This window comes from Dermacentor albipictus, unplaced genomic scaffold (genome assembly GCF_038994185.2).
Source record: "Dermacentor albipictus isolate Rhodes 1998 colony unplaced genomic scaffold, USDA_Dalb.pri_finalv2 scaffold_19, whole genome shotgun sequence".
In the NCBI taxonomy this organism is placed as follows: Eukaryota; Metazoa; Arthropoda; class Arachnida; order Ixodida; family Ixodidae; genus Dermacentor; species Dermacentor albipictus.
This window is the reverse complement of record NW_027225573.1, coordinates 2,712,170-2,730,223: the sequence shown is the minus strand read 5'-3', so window position 1 is coordinate 2,730,223 and position 18,054 is coordinate 2,712,170. Positions and strand designations below refer to the sequence as shown.

General features: G+C 47.2%; 1 long non-coding RNA gene and 1 pseudogene across 1 annotated transcript in view; both read left to right on the top strand.

Moving 5' to 3' along the window:
* LOC139052140 (uncharacterized) overlaps positions 1 to 11,854 on the top strand; it is a 36,696-nt gene extending 24,842 nt beyond the window's left edge. Inside the window, exon 3 of the long non-coding RNA XR_011509728.1 lies at positions 11,356 to 11,854. This is a non-coding gene — a long non-coding RNA (uncharacterized lncRNA). The remainder of the gene's footprint in view (positions 1 to 11,355) is intronic.
* A 774-nt stretch (positions 11,855 to 12,628) lies between these two features.
* Positions 12,629 to 17,308, top strand: LOC139052187 (uncharacterized; annotated as a pseudogene).
* Positions 17,309 to 18,054: the final 746 nt, after the last annotated feature.

The following is an 18,054-nucleotide window of genomic DNA, read 5'->3' as shown; positions in this document are numbered from 1 at the left end:
TGATGTCACCAGGTAGCGGTGAGCGCATGCCAATGGTTTAGTGCTGTGCTGCACGAAATACGTGAATCTACGGTTGCAGTAACTTCTCTAAGTTGTGTATTCACACATTTTTTGATGCATAAAATATTTTAGTGAACATTTCTTTTAAAAAAAGAAATACAACCGCAGTATGAGGACGACATGATCATTTTTGTCTTTAGCAGATGATATCGTAAATATTGCGTGCATATTTATATAAATGCAACACGGGCATTGTGAGCTTCTGAGCCTCCACTAGACTCCGTATGCAGAGCCGCTAAGGCAAACATCGGCGCCGGTCACATTGCCATAGATTTTAACCACAGCATGTTTGAGAACAAGTTCATACGTATGCCCATCATCACAGGTGTTATAATTGGAAGAGTTGCCATTCGTTTTTTTACTAACACAGGGAAGTGGTGTAGTTATTGTGCACCTTGCTGACTGTTTTCTGAATGTCTTCGTAGAAAATATTTTGCTTGCGGGCATACTAAAGACTGTTACCTGCATGCAAGTAACAGCTTTCTGCAAGACACAGAATATATATTGTTAGCTAGAGGTTATTTTGAGTACTGAATAAATGCTCTTCATACATGATAAATAATGAAGAGCAAGTGCGCCAACAATGATTAAAAGGGGTTTGATATCACTCAACTTTGAGTGGTGAGGAATGAAGTTTGCTCGTAGTATTTAGCATATCCACTTTTTGTGCAGCTTGTCATCCTGAGGAAACCTGAACATGCTTGTTTACCTTTAATCTTGGCTTGGAATTTCCATGGCAGCAGGAAATACTGCACATTTTAGTGTGTGTGTGTGGAGGTGGGAAAATAGTTCGTAGTCTTTTGTTGATACGGTCCTGGTGAGACTGGTTGAACTATCTGGCTGTTCAAATGAAGCAAATGGCAGAAGAAACATTGACTCGCTGTTTGCCAGTATTACTTAGCTTCGCCACAGTACATATGTGCTCTGCAGTGAAACACTAAGCGAGAATAGGTGCCACACTTATAGCACATAACATGTGTTCCTTAATTTATACATATGCCATGCTGTCTGGTCACATTATGCATACCTGCCAACCCTCCCAATTTGCCCGGGAGACTCCAGATTTTTTAATGAACTTTCCGATTGTACGATCACTGCCGAAAAGTGGTCTCTGTTTGTGCAATAATGGTTTTTGCGAAACTGGCACCATGCAATCTACAGCCACATTGTAATCGCCAGCATCGCCAACAACGGCCGCACTAGCACCATTGGTATCATCGACTAAACAGCCGACTACGGTGCCCAGTAAGCCGACTAAAGCCAGAGCCAATGTAGCTCCTGCATTTCATGCATGCCTTCCTCCGAGGTGCATCTTGTTGCTGCTGCTTGTGTGTATGATTAGTGTTGGCTAGGCCATGTGTGTGCGGTGCACCGGAAATTGAAACACAGTGAATGCTCCTCCCCCACCCCCGTTGGCGCAAATAAAGTCCAGATTTTTTATCTCGCCAGGTTAGGTATGCATTACGAGCACAGAGACGCCTAATAACTTTACCAACAAGCCTTTAGAATTTCGGACTAACCCCTGCTTGTTGGAAACGTCCTCTCGACTTTGTTTTTTTGTCTTACCCCCTTGTTCTTTCCAATTTTTTTAAGACGCAGGTGGTGTTCTCCACTTCTCTGTGTGCATGCGTATAATTGGAACTCGTACAAGGCCCCATTAATGGTCTTGTATTGGAGACACATGGGAGGCAAATCGAGGGATGCAATCGGGACAGCAACCTCACAATTTCGAACGGCTGCCTGTGTGCTAATTGGGCATCAGGGTGCTCATACTGTCACCAGAAATGGAGTGTGCACCTGTATACTTGAGGAGTGTGTACCATGTCCTATGACGGTGGCCCCCTTTTCACTCTTGCTATACTTCTCCGCATAACATGGCTGATCTTGGTAGGGATCGAATTAACCAGAGTTGAATCAATGGAAGTCTACTATACATCTGCTAAATGATGTTGAAAAAAGTGGGACTATCCACAAGTGATTGCATTCTTTACTGTCCTGTCACGAACAATGATGACATGACCCTTTAGAATTACCTAAATTAAATCACAGCTTGGTCTGACACACTGTTCATGTCATTGAACCTTACCAAATCTAACATGACATTTTCTCATTTATGCAGCATTCTTTTTTTTGGGGGGGGAGGGGGAGGGAATGGAGTAACCAACCATATACTTGACTGTTTGTAGGTCTAAGTGCCACACTTTACTCCCCCATGACATGTGGTGATGTCAATCAGACATTTATACAATTGCTAGATGGAACTCTGGCACTGCAAACATTCAGCCACCATGGGAATTGTCAATAGTACATGGATTTTTCTGTTCTTTGTGCTTGTAGATTCAGACGTTCTTGGGGCTTCATTTATTATGCTTTATCTGCTTCCCTTGTCGTAAATTTGAGATCGATTTTTACTTTTCTAAGGGCAGAAGACTGAACACACACAGGATACTAATTGCAGCTGTTTGGCTGGTTGAGGTGAGCAAATCAAAACGTGCTAAATGCCTGAATGTGCGTGGCTTGCCCGCAAGGAATTCATATGGCTGTTTCATGCCACTGTCGAAGCATGGGTCTGTGGTGTAATGATATCAATATCTGGCTTCTGTGCAACAGGGCCTGTGTTCAGCTACTGTCATTGGATGTTATTACTGTTCAATTATTTACCACGAGATACACTCTTGAAAATGACTTATGTTTACAAATTCATGAATCCATTTGAAGCCAGGACGAAGTTCAGGGAAATTAATGTGCTACCCTACTACCCATCATTCCCATGATGGCTGAACTTGAACGAGCCTCACTTGAAGCTCCCTCACACAATAGCTAGCACCACAGTTCCTTCTAGTAATTATTGTAGCCCATCATGGTTACGTAGTGGCTATGGTGTTGGGCTGCTAAGCACGAGGTCGGGATCGTATCCCAGCCACGGCAACCGTGTTTCGATGGGGACAAAATGCAAAAACACCTACGTACTTATATTTAGGTGCACATTAAAGAACTCCAGGTGGTCAAAATTTCCGGAGTCCCCCGCTCTGGCACGCCTCATAATCACATCGTGGTTTTTGCATGTAAAACCTCATAATTTTTTTTAGTAATTACTGTGTGAAACTTTACGACACCAATAGCAGCAAGGCATTAGTTGAAGTCGGTGTGCCAATGACTGCTAAGCCTGCTTAGCTTGTTGATAGTGCTCCCGAGGCATTCATGATCAGGTAGCGCGTGGTTTAATCTCCAAGGTCGTGGCATCACCTTTATAACAACAGCTTCTGCGAGGTGGCCACTGGCGTCAAAGTGATCGGCATGTGATGCTTCTCTCCCATGGCTGCAACACATTGCCCGTGGCTGTGCAATACAGTAGAATCTACCGCAAATTAGGGTGCAAGTTGCAAGTTTTGCCTTCAGCTGCAGCTTCATGGCAGCACACACCATGCTGCCCTAAAGCCACACTTCTGCAACTCGTCACATGTTAGCTCAGTGCACATGCACTGCACATAAGCACTCCATTCGGTGAGCTTCCTTTAATTACAACGAATTCTAGAGATTCAATTACTTAAGGTGGTTGGTAAACATAATGCCATAGCTTTTGCTGTAGTACTTGCAATATCGTGCAAACATAAATCGCACATTACATTTTTAACTGATAATGGAACTCTCAATTGAAGGTTTCCTGCGATTAAAAACACACGAAAAACAATCTTTCTAATGTGGGCATTCACTCAGTGTTTGGATTCTTGCCCACTCTGTAGCCAGGTCTTGATTACAGCGTTTATAGGCACTCTCAACAGCGAGCCATGAACAGAGCCACAAGAACAGTTCATTTTCTTCATTTCTGTGATGCAGATTGCAACCAAACTAGCTAACAAGCTTCTTTATATGTCTAAGATCCCAGAATAAACTAAACTAGAAAATGCATTTTTCTGGTGAAAATTGTTTTAGCCCTGCATCCTCCGCAACTCGATCCCCTTTCAAACAATTGCCACCATAAAATTATAGCTTTCATGTGACTGTATCGCTATGGGGGGTTTTGCACTGTGAAAGCATCTGTTCTGAAGCTTTGCGCAGGCTTCAGGTAGCTGCGACAACAGCTTAGGTAAGCATCTCTAGAGATAGGGAAGCTTTTGTACCTCACGACCTGAACATTAATTTGAGGGTGTCATATTCGCTGTGCAAAGTGAGACAAGGAAATGAGCATAACAATCTGTTACCATACACCAAATAGTAAAGTTGCTTGCTTTTCACTTTTTTTCAGAAGCACACCCTCAAACTCTCAACATTATTGCTCATCATCTCTTCACAGTAGTGGGCATATTCTTCATATTGATATACAAAGGTCATCATGGCAGTTGCAGTGAGGCTGAATCTGGAGTACTTGTGCTGATATAGTACACATTTGCAGCATTTGTGTAGGCTTATGCACTTGCGCCGCTTGTTTCTTCCTATTCGTCAAAACAGTGTTTTGACAGTTGCACTCTATTGGCATTACGTCTGTGCTGGTGAGACACGCCTTTCATTTCTCAAACCACTGAACGCACACGATTTAACCATATCATTGTGAGTGGTGTATTCACCTTTTAAGTACCCTGTTCGGCTTTTTCCCTCGAAAGGCAGCAGGGACCAGCCTGGAATTTCTGGTGGAAGGCTTTAGATCGTCTAGAAGCCCACCCTTCCTCCTGTTTTATGTGCTATTCAGCTTTGGAATATTTACCGACTTGTGCACTATTTGGACTCCTAACCAAATAATACCAGTTCAATATTTATGTGCAGGCGAGACAGCCATATTGTATTTTTTTACATCATACTGCCATTAAAAGGAAAACTTGACAGGGCTCCTACCTAAATACATTGGAACAGAGAAATAGTTTTTCTCCACAACCACTGCACCAAAGAAAAAGTTTAAATCTAGCAACCTTTGGAAGACAAATTTTGATTTCTGCCAGCAATTTCTGAGTAAAATCTTTTTGAGAATGGGAAATTTTCAGAAATCAAAACTATCCAAAATATCAATCAACTCAGCAATGAAAAAAAGTCAGTTAGTACACAGCATCTGATAGTACATATATAAAGCGGACAAAATTTATGCTTCACACATGGCTTTCAATTAGACTGCTGCGCAACTAGGACTTTTGCTAAACCCTCTTAAACATTAAGAAATTCACAACATATTATAAAGGATTTTATTACATGAGGGGCCGATGACGGGTAGAGCACTACATCGAGTACAATCTCTAAGCTTGAGTATCTGTGGCACGTGATGCTGTTGGCAATCCTGCTGCCTACGTCCAGGCATTCTTCTTAGTCTGAAGATGAGGCCGCAGAATCACGATAGGGCTTGAGCCGTTGAACGTGGACGACTTCGCAGTACGATGATGCATGCCAGACGGTGGTGCGAGGAGTTCACTGCAGAATGCGGTATGGTCCGTCGTATTTAGGAAGAAGTTTTGAAGCAGGTCCTGGTGTGCGGGTCAGTACGAGCAACCAAATGAGGGTTCCTGGTTGGAAAGTTGGAGTCGAGTTGCGGCCATTGTATTTTGATTTCGGCATTTCTGATCATGTGAAGTGACGGGCCAACTGACAAAAGATTCTTCAGCTTTTCTTGTGGCGTCCAAGATTGGCAAGCATTCTCATGGGTCTGGTCGGTAGGGCAGAATGGTATTGATTGTATGAGAAGGATCACGGCCATAAAGAAAATAGAAGGGGCAGAAACCGGTAGTGGCCTGCGTCGCGGTATTGTAGGCATAGGTGACGAACGGAAGAACTACATCCCATTGGGAGTGGTTGGATGCAATGTACATAGTGAACATTTCACCAAGGGTGCGATTAAAGTGTTCCGTGGCACCATTGGCTGACAGGCGATAGGCAGTGCATGTGCGATGAATAGCGCATTCAGCAAGCAATATTTCAACGACTTCAGACAGGAAGGCACAGCCTCGGTCGCTGAAGAGTTCACGAAGCCCTCCATGACCAAGCATAGAACGGCGCAGTATAAAAGTGGCGATTTCCCACGCTGTAGCAACTGGGAGTGCCGCAGTCTGCATAGCATGTTAAGTGGTCGACGGCAACTATAATACACCGATTGCTGGACAAACGTGCTACCGGTACTCAAGGATGAAAGAGAGAGAGGAAGATCGCGAGACACTGGCTGCTGCGTCTTGTTACTAGTCAGCCATTTTAACCCCATTGACTCTGCTTGTATATACATTGTAAATACAGTCTTATACTCCCAACATCCCCGTAACACATTGGTGGGAGGTGCGGGGTACCACGGCTGGAAAAGGAGCTCCGCAGTGGACGTCTCGTCACTGTACTCGCCATGAATGACTGTGACCACTCGGGATCAACGTCGTTGCCGCCTCCAACATCACCATCGCCTACTATGTCGCTGTCCCCTTCGGTTGTGGTTGTGCAACCCAAGGATCTCGGAACTTTCTGCGGGACTGATGGTGCCGACGTTGAACAGTAGGTGGCTATGTACGAACGCAAGAGTGGAATCACCAGATGGGACCCTACGCTTATGCTAGCTAACCTGTTGTTCTACCTAAGAGGTACGGCAAAGGTGTGGTTCGAAAACCATGTACAGGAGCTGACCAGTTGGGATCAATGCAAATAGAAGTTAACAGAGTTTTTTGCAAACCAGTGGGCTGTGAAATTGCCGCAAAGCAAGAACTGGCCTCTCGTGCCCAATCCCCCACGGAGTCCTTTGTTTCGTACATCCAGGACGTGCTGGCACTTTGTCGTAAAGCTGATCACGACATGACTGAAGCTGAGAAGGTGGGGCATGTGCTCAAGGGAATTCCTGACGACGCCTTTAATCTGCCCACGTGCAAAAGCTGCTCTACAGTTGATGCTATGATCGGAGTGCTGACAGTTAGAGGCTGACAGTTGCTGACAGTTAGGGTGCCGACGCCTCCTGCCCCCATTCACCAGACTTCCCAATACTGCCGCAGCGTCGACGTGTGAAGATCAGCCTGCACAGCAGCAGGCATCGCCATCAGAGGACGTGGTGCAAATCGTTCGACGTGAACTGCATGCGATGGCGCCCGCAGCTTTCTGTTTGCATGGCCTTGAGGCTACCCCTTTTTCAATTACCCTCGTGCAAGCCATTGTTCAACAGAAACTTGAAAACTTTGGCCTACATTCTGTCTGTGCTGTCACCAACCCCAGAGCCAACGAACGCCCTCCTACTATTTTCGCTCCGCCCTGGCGCTTCGCTCCGCGTTATCGCAACTCCAATAAGTGGAGAACCGCGGATGACCAGCCGATATGTTTCACCTGTCGCCGCATTGGTCATGTCGCCAGATACTGTCGCAACTCGTGGCCCTCGACACCTCGCGCGCCGATCAACCTTAGCCGTTTTAATGGAAATGCCCGCAATGTTTCGATCACCGCAAAGTCTAACAGCACTGACAACTCTGCTAGGAACACGTGGTACAGTCGCTCACCATCACTGTGCGGACATCAGTCTCGTTCACCGCAAACATGTCGCCCATCTTCCCATTCGCCGCAGCTGCATGGCCTTTCATCCCCTGAGGCTTTTGGCCGCACCCTTTCGGAAAACTAACAAATGCAGCCCTCAGAGGTGATGCTGCATTGCCCGCTACTGCAGCAAATCCTCTGTCTGTCTGCCCACAAAGAGAAGTGTAATTGACGTTAAAATAGACGGCTTACATGTCCAAGCACTCGTCGACATTGGGGCCCACGTATATGTGATGAGTGCTAGCCTACGTAGATGTTTAAAGAAGGGCCTCACCCCAGCAGCTCCCAGAGTGCTTCGTGTGGCCGACGGCGGCGTGCTGGCTGTACATGGAATGTGTACTGCGCGCATAAGTATAGCCGGCTGCCCTACTTCTGTTCTCTTTGCTATGATCGACAACTGCCCTCACGACATTATCCTTGGATTGGACTTTTTATCCCATCATTCAACTCTCATGGACTTCAGCTCTCAGCAACCGGCGTTCATCAGTTGGAACTGCTTCAAGTCGCCGATGCTGCGAGCACCGCTTCACTGCACTTGTGTTCACTTCAAGATGTGCGTCTGTCACCTGAGGCAGTCACTCGCGTGGCTTTGAGCGCACAGCCACAGATTCCCGACGGTAAAGACGTGCTTTTAAACCGGAATGTTGCTCTTCCACATACGCTGGTGACTATTACTACTAACAATGTCGTTCTTCCACTTCTGAATTTCGGCCTGTGCCCTCAAGTGCTTCCAGCCGGCATGTTCTTGGCCAGCATTTCTAATACTTCCTAATTTGGCATTGCAATTCTGAATGTCGAGAGCGGTTTCTTAGCAACAATGGCAGCTCACAGCTCTGTTTCCCTAACGGATGACTTGGCGAAGATGATTGCACCTGATCTCACCTCTGCACAGGCCATGGACATACGTCTCCTCCTTGAATCGTACCTTGACACCTTTGATTTCGGCGACAAGACTTTAGGACAAACATCCGTTGTTCATCACCGTATCAACACTACCATGGAGCCACGAATCCTATTCGTCGGCATCCCTATCGTGTATTGCATGCTGAACGTCGAGTCATCCAATCGGAACTGGACAAAATGCTCCGCAATGGCGTCATCGAGCCATCAGCCAGCCCTTGCGCTTCGCGTGTCATCCTCATGAAACAAAAAAAATCGTACCTGGCGTTTTTGCATCGATTATCGCCATTTAAACGAGATCATTCGAAAACACTTCTACCCGCTATCACGCATTGATGATTCCCTTGTCTGCTTGCACAGAGCTAAATACTTCTCATCCATCGATCTTCGATACGGCTACTGGCAGGTTTCAGTTGATGAAATGTACCGCGAGAAGATGGCCTTTATCATGCCAGTTCAAATCAGTTCAAAGTCATGTCCTTTGGCCTGTGCAATGCTCCTGCGACATTTGAACGTATGATGGACTCTCTCCTGCGAGGCTACATATGGACCACCTGTCTCTGTTACCTTGGTGACGTTATTGTTTTTTCTCCCACGTTCGGCAGCCACCGTAGCCGACTAGCTGCCATTCTTGCGGTCTTCCGAAAAGCCGGCCTCCAACTGAACTTCACGAAGTGTCAACTCGGGCGCCATCAGATTACCGTGCTGGGACACCTCGTTGACGCATCCGGTGTCCAACCAGATCCGGAAAAAGTTCACGCCGTACGCAGTTTCCCGTGCCACGCTCTGCTTCGTCGGCCTGTGTTCTTACTTTCGCCATTTCGTGAAAAACTTCGCCGACGTTGCTCGGCCTTTGACAGATCCAAAGAACACGCCGTTCTCATAGGGCCCTGAGCATCCCCGTAACATATCGTTCGAAACTTTCGCGACGAGTGGCGGTTTCGCTTCCCTCTTCCTTTAGCCCAAACATAACGTTGTTGCAAGGTCCCCTATTTTTTACTTTCTCCGTCATGCGTGAAAGTCCTTTTTGCATGGCATTGATAGAACTGTCGCAAGTCTGAATTTTCGCTTGGCGCTGTTTAAGAGAGTCAAGCGAGTTTTCAATGTCGGAAAACCTCAGTTGAATGCCTTCAATCCTAGTCTGCGGGCCAAGTTGGGCGTCTTTAATTTCTTTAAAAGTGCTCGGAATATCATTGTGTATCTCATCGTCAGGGCCTGGGTTTTACTCACCGCCATCACTGAGGTTTCGCAGCAAACAAACCACTTCACCGATATCATAGCAACATAAAAGCACACGTGTTGGGCTGTTAAGTATGGGGTCGCGGGATCGAATCCGATGGTGGCGAAATGCGAAAACACCCGCGTACTTAAATTTAGGTGCACATTGAAGAACCCTGTTAAATCTCCCGAGATGTTGAAGTCACGCCGAAGCCGGAATCCAATCTTTTTGCAGGCGACCATCGTTCTCTGCTCGATGATTGTGTTCTCATCAGCTTAAGGGGCATGAATATGCTGGCCACCATAGCATGGAGGGGTGGAAGGACACGTGCTGATTCACCAAGACAGGTCAATGAACTCTGGTCATTGCCGCTGCGCACTGAAAAGGCAACTTGCAGTTCGCGGTGGCCAACGCCAATACCGGTGCCTCGCCACTTTCACGTGGCAGGCAAGCCAGGCATTGAGCAGAGTTAATTCCTCCGGGCAAAGCCTGGCACCGCTGGTGCTGCGGTGCGTGGACGTGTAATCGTCCGGCTATTTTCGTATTTCGTGCGTTTTCTTTATAACGCGAAAAAATACCTTTATTAAAAAATAATTACGGGAGACATAGCGCACTGAAAACAACCGAATCGGGTGTTCCTTAAAACGCAATTATTGCTTTTCTATAAAAATTCGCGCCCTCAGTTCAGTAAAAAAGGTTCGTTAATTATAACGTAGTTATCAACAGTTATGAAAAAAAAAGAATCGCCTTGTTGCAGTACGTCACTGGTTGCGTCCTTGTATATTCTACATTTTGTATTTAAGAGCTTGGCCAACGTTAGCCCTGTATATGCCGCCGTAAGGTGTTCACACGCATGTCGGGCTCGCGTAGAAGTGGACAAAAAGAAAGGCGCGCAACTTGATTAACGTTAGTTGCGGCGGTCTCCGCGTTCGCTGTCCCATCGCGACTTGATCTCGATTCGCGCTCGTCGTAGACAGCCGCAGTTACACGACCCGGATGCATAGCGTGTACGGTCGTGCCCAGGTTACATAATTGTACGAGTACATATGGTTGTGAGAACACACTAAGCACAGATAAAGCACCACCGGAACTGCGCTTTTCTTCGGTTTTGCTTGAATCGTCAACCCGTTCTCAATAAGCGCAACAGCATGTGCTTCATTTTTTGGCCATGGATAACACCGTGGCGACCTTCAACCATCATAGCACAAATTTTAACAGGCATGGACGTCGATCAGCGAATTTGATTATTAGGTCGGTAGCTCCATCAATGAATGAATGTATAACGTTTAGCTCGGGTAGGTAGATTGAACGCATTTCGTTTCCGGCTCCTTCATTTCACATTTGCATGCGCTGAAACACTGATGAAAATGACTCAAAAAAGAAAGGAAATTGTACTGATAGGCACTGAAATAAATAAAAATAAAAATTTTAACTTGCATCCTCTCAGGCGTCAGAAAAGTGATAAATGGCGATGCAAGGAATATATATAGCGCAAATAAACACGAACTGTAAAAGCAGAAGGCAAACGCGCTAACTTGAAGGTAGTCCACGTCGGTGTGTTTATTAGTCTGCCTGCCGCCTTCTCTTTTTTTATCTTTTTTTTGTGCTGCACTTAAACTTATTTGCAGACCTACCATTTTCAAGTTTAGTAAATGAATATATGACATGCACCTTACACGCTCTGTTGCTTCTTGTTTTTCTCGCAGCGATAATTGGGAAGCCTTTCGGCCGCTTACCAACTAGCTGTGGCTTCATTACTTGCTGACGAAGTTCCAGAATTTCCCAAAGACAAAGCAGGTCGCGGAGGTCTTGGGCCGTCCACTTCTCGCCACCAACTAGTCGCCCGTATGGACGTGATCCTGTCTTCCACCCACACGGTCCTTCCACACCCCGAACGCGACGCCGATGCACCGTGCTGAGCGATATATATATATATATATATATATATATATATATATAAAGTGAAAGATTGCATGCCGCAATTTCACCTTGGCAACTTGTACTTCTTTAAATTGTTGCTTAGAAAAGAGATATTAATCTATTCACTTTTATGTTAATTTTATATTTTAATTATTTATGTATTGCGAATTTATTCCTGGAATAAAGATAACATGGACGTTCCAAGTGCTTGAGAAAAATGACCGTTGAAAGTCGAATCGAACATTGAACATTTGTAATTTCAAATAAAAGTGAAATGAAACATTCTGTGTATTGTGTTGAGCAACAAAAAACTTGCTTACATTATTTCGTGCAGGTACACGATGATGCAGTATCATATAGGTTAGCGATGACCAATAAAAGTAATGAAAAAGAAAAGGGCGCTGCCAAACGCTTTTAGTAGAGTTTAACGCTCATTTAGAAAGCTGAGTGCAATGCTAAAGTGCCGCGCATGATTTTGAAGGAATCCAAACATGGTGAGATAGCTCAAATAATAAATTGGTCTGTCTAAATCGAAACAGCGAATACATGGGCTGCCCAAGACGAGACATGCTTGCCAGCGGCTGGCTGCTGCTGTTCATAAGTGAGCTGCTCAAGAGTATTTGTTCAGAAACTCGATCGTATATGCACAAGTCTCCTGCTAAAGCAGAGTAATTCGAGCGAGTCTCCATTTGCAGCGGTTTTTCTACTTGCACACAGCAAGGACTGTTGCTGTCCCTCTTGGCATTGCAGCAGACAGAGTTGCCTACTGTGATAGTGGATTCTCGAATCAAGTAGGAATAGACTGGCAAAAAACTATTCAATGCGTGTTGGAACACTTGCACAACCCTATAGTATAAGCGCCTGGGTTTATAAGCACGGATTGTCGCAATCTAATTAGGGTGCTGGGTGCACTCGGTCTAAGCACGACGCGCGCCGCAATTGGATGAACTGTTCGCGCTGCCGCCGTCGCTAGAGTCGCAGTGATGGCGGCGGCGCGAAACGTTTATCCCAGCTGCCCGCATCGTGCTTGGAACGAGAGCCAGCGCTGCGATCTTAGCGATGTTGTTGTTTTTCTTCGAAGGCGAGCTGTTGGTAAAGCAGGTGAGACGGCTTGATACGAATGAGCAGGCGTACTTTCTCTGCAATGGGCAGCTTAAGATTCGATACGGAGAAATTTTCATGTTTACCCGTCGCATAGCGAAGTAGTGCGATTGCCTGTGTCTGCATGGGGTGGGCTTAGCTGCCGCACCTCGCCAGCAGTGTCGTCACTTCACTTTTCCTTTGCTTTCAAGTAATTACTACTGCATTGGTGGTGAGCAAACTGGCATATGGTAATGCGCAGGATAGCATTGTATTACGTAAATTGCAACTCGAAACTTCTAGTAAGAAAAAAAAAAAACAGCGAGTGATACATTGCTCGGGTTTCTGCTGCGTCTTTAAATATAAAAGCAGCTGAGGACATCGATGCCTCTAAGCTATGAGCAACGACAGGGGGTGCTAAACACAGCTGCCCACAAGAGCTCTGCACACAGTTTTTGTGGACGGTTCTTGCTCGGGTGGCAGGAAGAAATGTTGAAGAGCGCAGCCTGTTAACTTACTAGACAATGAATATCACTATTTTTAAAGATGATGCATGGTCTTGTACATGTCCATACGCTTTTTCACCCATTCCTTTCTTTTTCCCTATCCTTTCCCCTCATTGCGCTTATATACCCGCCATCTGAGCAATAAATTGCACTGTTTGTGCGTGCTGTGACCACTCCCTTCCACGTTTTGCGCGCCAGAAAGAATTCTTCCTTGTCTAAAATATTGTGCGACGATCTCTCTTAGACAACTGCACGTGACGCATAGGCTTGCGCCGCTTACTAGGCGCAGATAAAGAAAAAAAAAAAAATAGATCGCGCATATCGTGCCCCGGAATGATTTGCAGAAATTTAAGAGCGTGGTATACTCTGCTTGTGTGCGCCAAACGATAGTTGAACCGTCTGAAAGCTCCTAAGAACAAAAAAAATCTTGTGCCGTTCACAGTGGTTAACGCGCATTGAAACGGTGAGTACATCCGCCGTGGTGGCGTATGGTGCACTTTGGCGTTTCGCTGCAAAGCCCGGGGGTGCGGGATCGAATCCCGGCCGTGGGGCCGCATTTCGATGAGGGCGAAATGCAAAAAACGCCTGTTTGCGTTTTTGACGCCAACAGGCAACAAAACCTGGGGTTCTTTAACGCGCGCTATAAAGAACCCTAGGCGGCGAAGATTAATCCCGAGTCCCCTACTACGGCGTGCCTCATAATCATATCGTGGTTTTGCCACGTAAGAACCTAGAATATAAGGTGAGGACATTTATTAACGACCGAGGTGTTTTTACAAGAAAACGTGCTGACGAACTGGTTGGTTTTGGTTTTTTCTCTTCTACATCACACCTTCTTTCTTGTTTTGTGTGTGTGCTGGCGTCCGCGTTTTAAATGTAGCCGTAATTATAGCGAGCTGGTTTAACGGCCGGATTGGGATATTGATCAGAAACGGTGAATCTACATTGCCCTTGAAAAAAAAAAAATTTCAGCGGCGGAACACTGGCCGCATATGGTTGAGTGCAAGCATCTCTACCTAGGTGGTCGTACAGTTGCCAACACACACACACACGCGCCAATTCTCGCCCATAACCCAACTAGTTAGTCGTAACGATCTGCTCGTGGCGTGCAGCGACTAAAACAGTTGTTTTGATAAATCGCTGATTCATTGAGCGCCCGTTTGTGCCCTGTACGTGCGGTTGAACCGTTTCCTGCCGAAACTGTAACAGCTTATTTTTTCGGTTTTTTCGGTTGAGCGCCAGGACAAGTACTACTACTTGGCCAAGGAACAGGGATACCGCGTGAGGTCCGCGTTCAAGGTTCTGCAGCTGGCCAAAAAGTTCAGCTTCTTCGAGCACAGCAAGTACGTTACATTCTACGCCGCCATTAGAGCGTCTGAATAATTTGACGCCGACGCAGTGTACTGGTTGACATCTGTGCCGCACCCGGAGGCTGGCTGCAGGTCGCAACCAAGCACCTGCCACTCTCGAGCGTCATTACCGGTGCCGACCTCGTACCCATCCGGCCCATCAATGGTGTCATCACGATACAAGCAGATATACGCACGACGAGGTGTCGAAACTTCATATCGCATAATCTCAGGGTAAAGTTGTGGACCACCAGGTCATCTGCCTCAGGGGGCCCAGGTCGATATCGTGCTACATGATGGCGCACGCAACGTCGGTGCCAACTGAAACCTTGACGCATTCAACCAAAATGTACTTGTGCTAGAGGCTGCCAAGCTGGCGGCACACGTGCTGCGGAAAGGTGGCGTATTCGTGACCAAAATATTCAGGTGGGTCACACTACCGCAAAAAAGTATCTGACTTTGCACAGGTTGGCGGATTACAATTCACTCATATGGATGCTCGGAAAGTGTTTCGAACGTGTCAAGGTCACGAAACCGTCCAATAGTAGGAACGTTTCCGCGGAAATCTTTGCTGTATGCATCAGATTCCGTACTCTCAAGGCGCTCGACCCCAAACTGCTCAAGTGCGAATATGTGTTCATATCTCAGGGTCAGGCAGCGAAAGAGAATGAGGATAACGAACCGTTGAAGGTAACTTCGTTGAGCCAGCTGCTGTGGCAGTGAAAGAAAGTGAACAAGCAAGGGTACGAGGAGGCGATGACTTCCGAGAGCACAGTGTTATCGACTTCCTGACCTCAGATAACCCGCTACAAATATTAGTTTCAACAGATCGCTTCTCTTTCAAGCCACCAAACGGCTTAGATGAGGAAGAGTCTAAAAAGCACGCTGCCCTGCTCAAGGCAGTGGCCGCCAGCACTCTAACCACCGAGGAGGTGAAGCTACTCTGTTCTGACCTTAAGGTTGCCGCACGAGCGGACCTGCAGCACCTGCTCAAGTGGCGACAGAAAATATGCCGCGAAATATTTCCCACCGATAAAGTATCCAAGACACCGAAGGCCGACATCATCGCGAAGGACGAAGGTGGAGACGCTATTGTCGTCAAAGACGCTGGCGAGGAGCGGATGGGTAAACCGAAGGTGAGGAGGATGCGCTGCGAAAGCAACAAATGGAACTTGCCGATCGGCTGCGAAAGGACCAGCGCCGGTCGGAGCGCAAAAAGCGCAGGGCTCTAATGAAGCATAAGAAGGTGACGGCAGGTAATTCAGTTATCCTCGGTAACGACCCGGAACTGTTCTCTCTCAGCATACTGAAGGGGCGTGACCTTGACGAACTGGAGGAGCAGAACGATGACTCGGGATCTGATTCAGACAGATTCGATGCCGAGGCAGCCACCACGGTAGGCACTGAGGCCACCACCCCCAGTGTTGCAGTCGCTAGACCCTATGCCATCACCTCCGACGACAGTAACTCGGATGCCGACAATTAAGATGCCGATTACACGGATCTACAGTTTGAAACCCACTCGGAAGCCGAAGAAGACATCGATAAGGGCGAGGTTCTCGCCATGGAAGTCGATCTCGAAGTACAACACGAAATGGCGAAACTCGCTGAGGCTGAACGCGCGAAGCCGGCCAAAAATCTCACGCGTAGGCAGCGTGTTAACCTTGAACGCGGAGCTGAGCTGTCATCGCTACTCGAGAGCATGCAGTACGAGGCACGGTTGACTGCGCATCAGGAGATGCAAGAATCTGACGCTGAAGACGAGGGCGAGGCATCGGAGGATGGTGAGGAAACACCTCATCATGATAATTCGGAAGGCGATAATACGGATGATGACGGTGATGAAAGTCATGTTTCAGACGTTGAAAATAATGATGATGGGTCTGAGGACAGCAAGGCAGTATCTCGCATCGGACGTCGGCTCTGACATTACAGAGGCCAAGCATACCCGCTATTTCATCTCCAGCGTCAAAAAAAAAAAAAAGAACGCTTCTAAAAACGCAACCGTGACTGAATCTGAGCGGAAGGCCAAATAAGCTCTGGAAGATGTGATGGTTTACCGTTGGTCCGACCAGGACATCTACCATAATAAGCCCCGGGAGACTGCCAGGAAGCAAAAGAACAAGGAACCCAAAAAGGCAAAGGCATCGAAGAAGGAACCAAGCTTTGTCGTGGTTCCGGCTGTATCAGATGCTGACGCTGGTGAGCGGGTGCGTGATGTGGTCGAACGTGAACTGACTCGGGACAAGGCCACCATCGCGGAAGTTGAAGCCATGGGCTCTCTCTTGGTCAACAAGGGTACAAGAATGGCACTGATAGATGGTGCGTACAATCGCAGTACGTTCGACGATGGAGATTTGCCATCAGGGTTTGCCGAGGATGAAAAGAAGCACAGCAACTACGAGGTGCCTGTTACGAAGGAGCTGATGAAACGCTACAAGGCCAAACTATACGAGTTGAAAAATCGCTCGATCCGTAAGGTGCTAGAAGCACGCGGACGCCGCAAGATGCGAATGGAACGCAAATTCAAGATTATCCTTCCTCGCGTAGAGGCGCTGCAGAACAGCGATACCACAAAATAGGACAGTGCGAAGAAGCTGCTCTTCAAAGTGCAACGTGCCGCTTCGGACAAGCGCGAGAAGGTCTACGTGGTATCGCGCCGGGGAGGCGTGGGCGCTGCGTCACCCAGTGGTTGTAAGGGATTACGCAAGGCGGTCAAGGCGGTGGACAAGCGGATGAAGAAGGACAATGTGCGGCAGAAGCGGAAGCCTCGCTCGCGCTCTCGCATGACCCACATTCACTGATACCCTTCGATGGTAGACCAATTTAAGGATGAGATGATGAGATACAGTTGGTGCGTTCCCTCTCCCTGTGCGAGTCGGTTGACCTGCTCGGCCGGGCTCAGCCGACCCAGAACTGCGGTAAGCACACGGTATAAACGGCCGGAAGAAGCCCTAGAAATTTCGTAGGCTCATCGGTGACTGCTGAAGACCTCGGTGACAACTTTTTTTTCGATACCACGCCGCTACCCTGTCCAGCCGACTCGGTAGTACCTTGTTACGAGAGAGAGAGAAAGCAAACGAAAGACAGGGAGTTTAACCAGAGATTATCTCCGGTTGGCTACCCTGTACTGGGGGATGGCCAAGGGGATGCGATAGGTGAGAGAGAAGGATTAAAAAAATAATAAAAAACTACACACATGCACGTACACACAATCTGTTTCTGTGAGCATTGTCACGCAGCCCGCAAAGGCGTTCCTAGTGTTATGCAGTGTCACCGTACATTCCTGCGTCACATTGTAAAGTTACAATCTGTCAGAAAGTCCAGTGTCTTTTAAATACCGCAGCAGCGCCTTCATAGCCGATCGCGCTGATGTTCGCGTAGGCCAGTTTCCAAGTATCTTGTTTTCTGTCATTGGGCGCTTGTCCAGTTTGTCTAGGGTGGCTGAGAGGACTGCTCTTTGCGGGTTGAAACGAGAGGACTGTCAAAGAAGGTGCGCGATTGCTTCATTGCACCCGCAGAAGTCACAAAGTGGGCTGTTGGACATTCC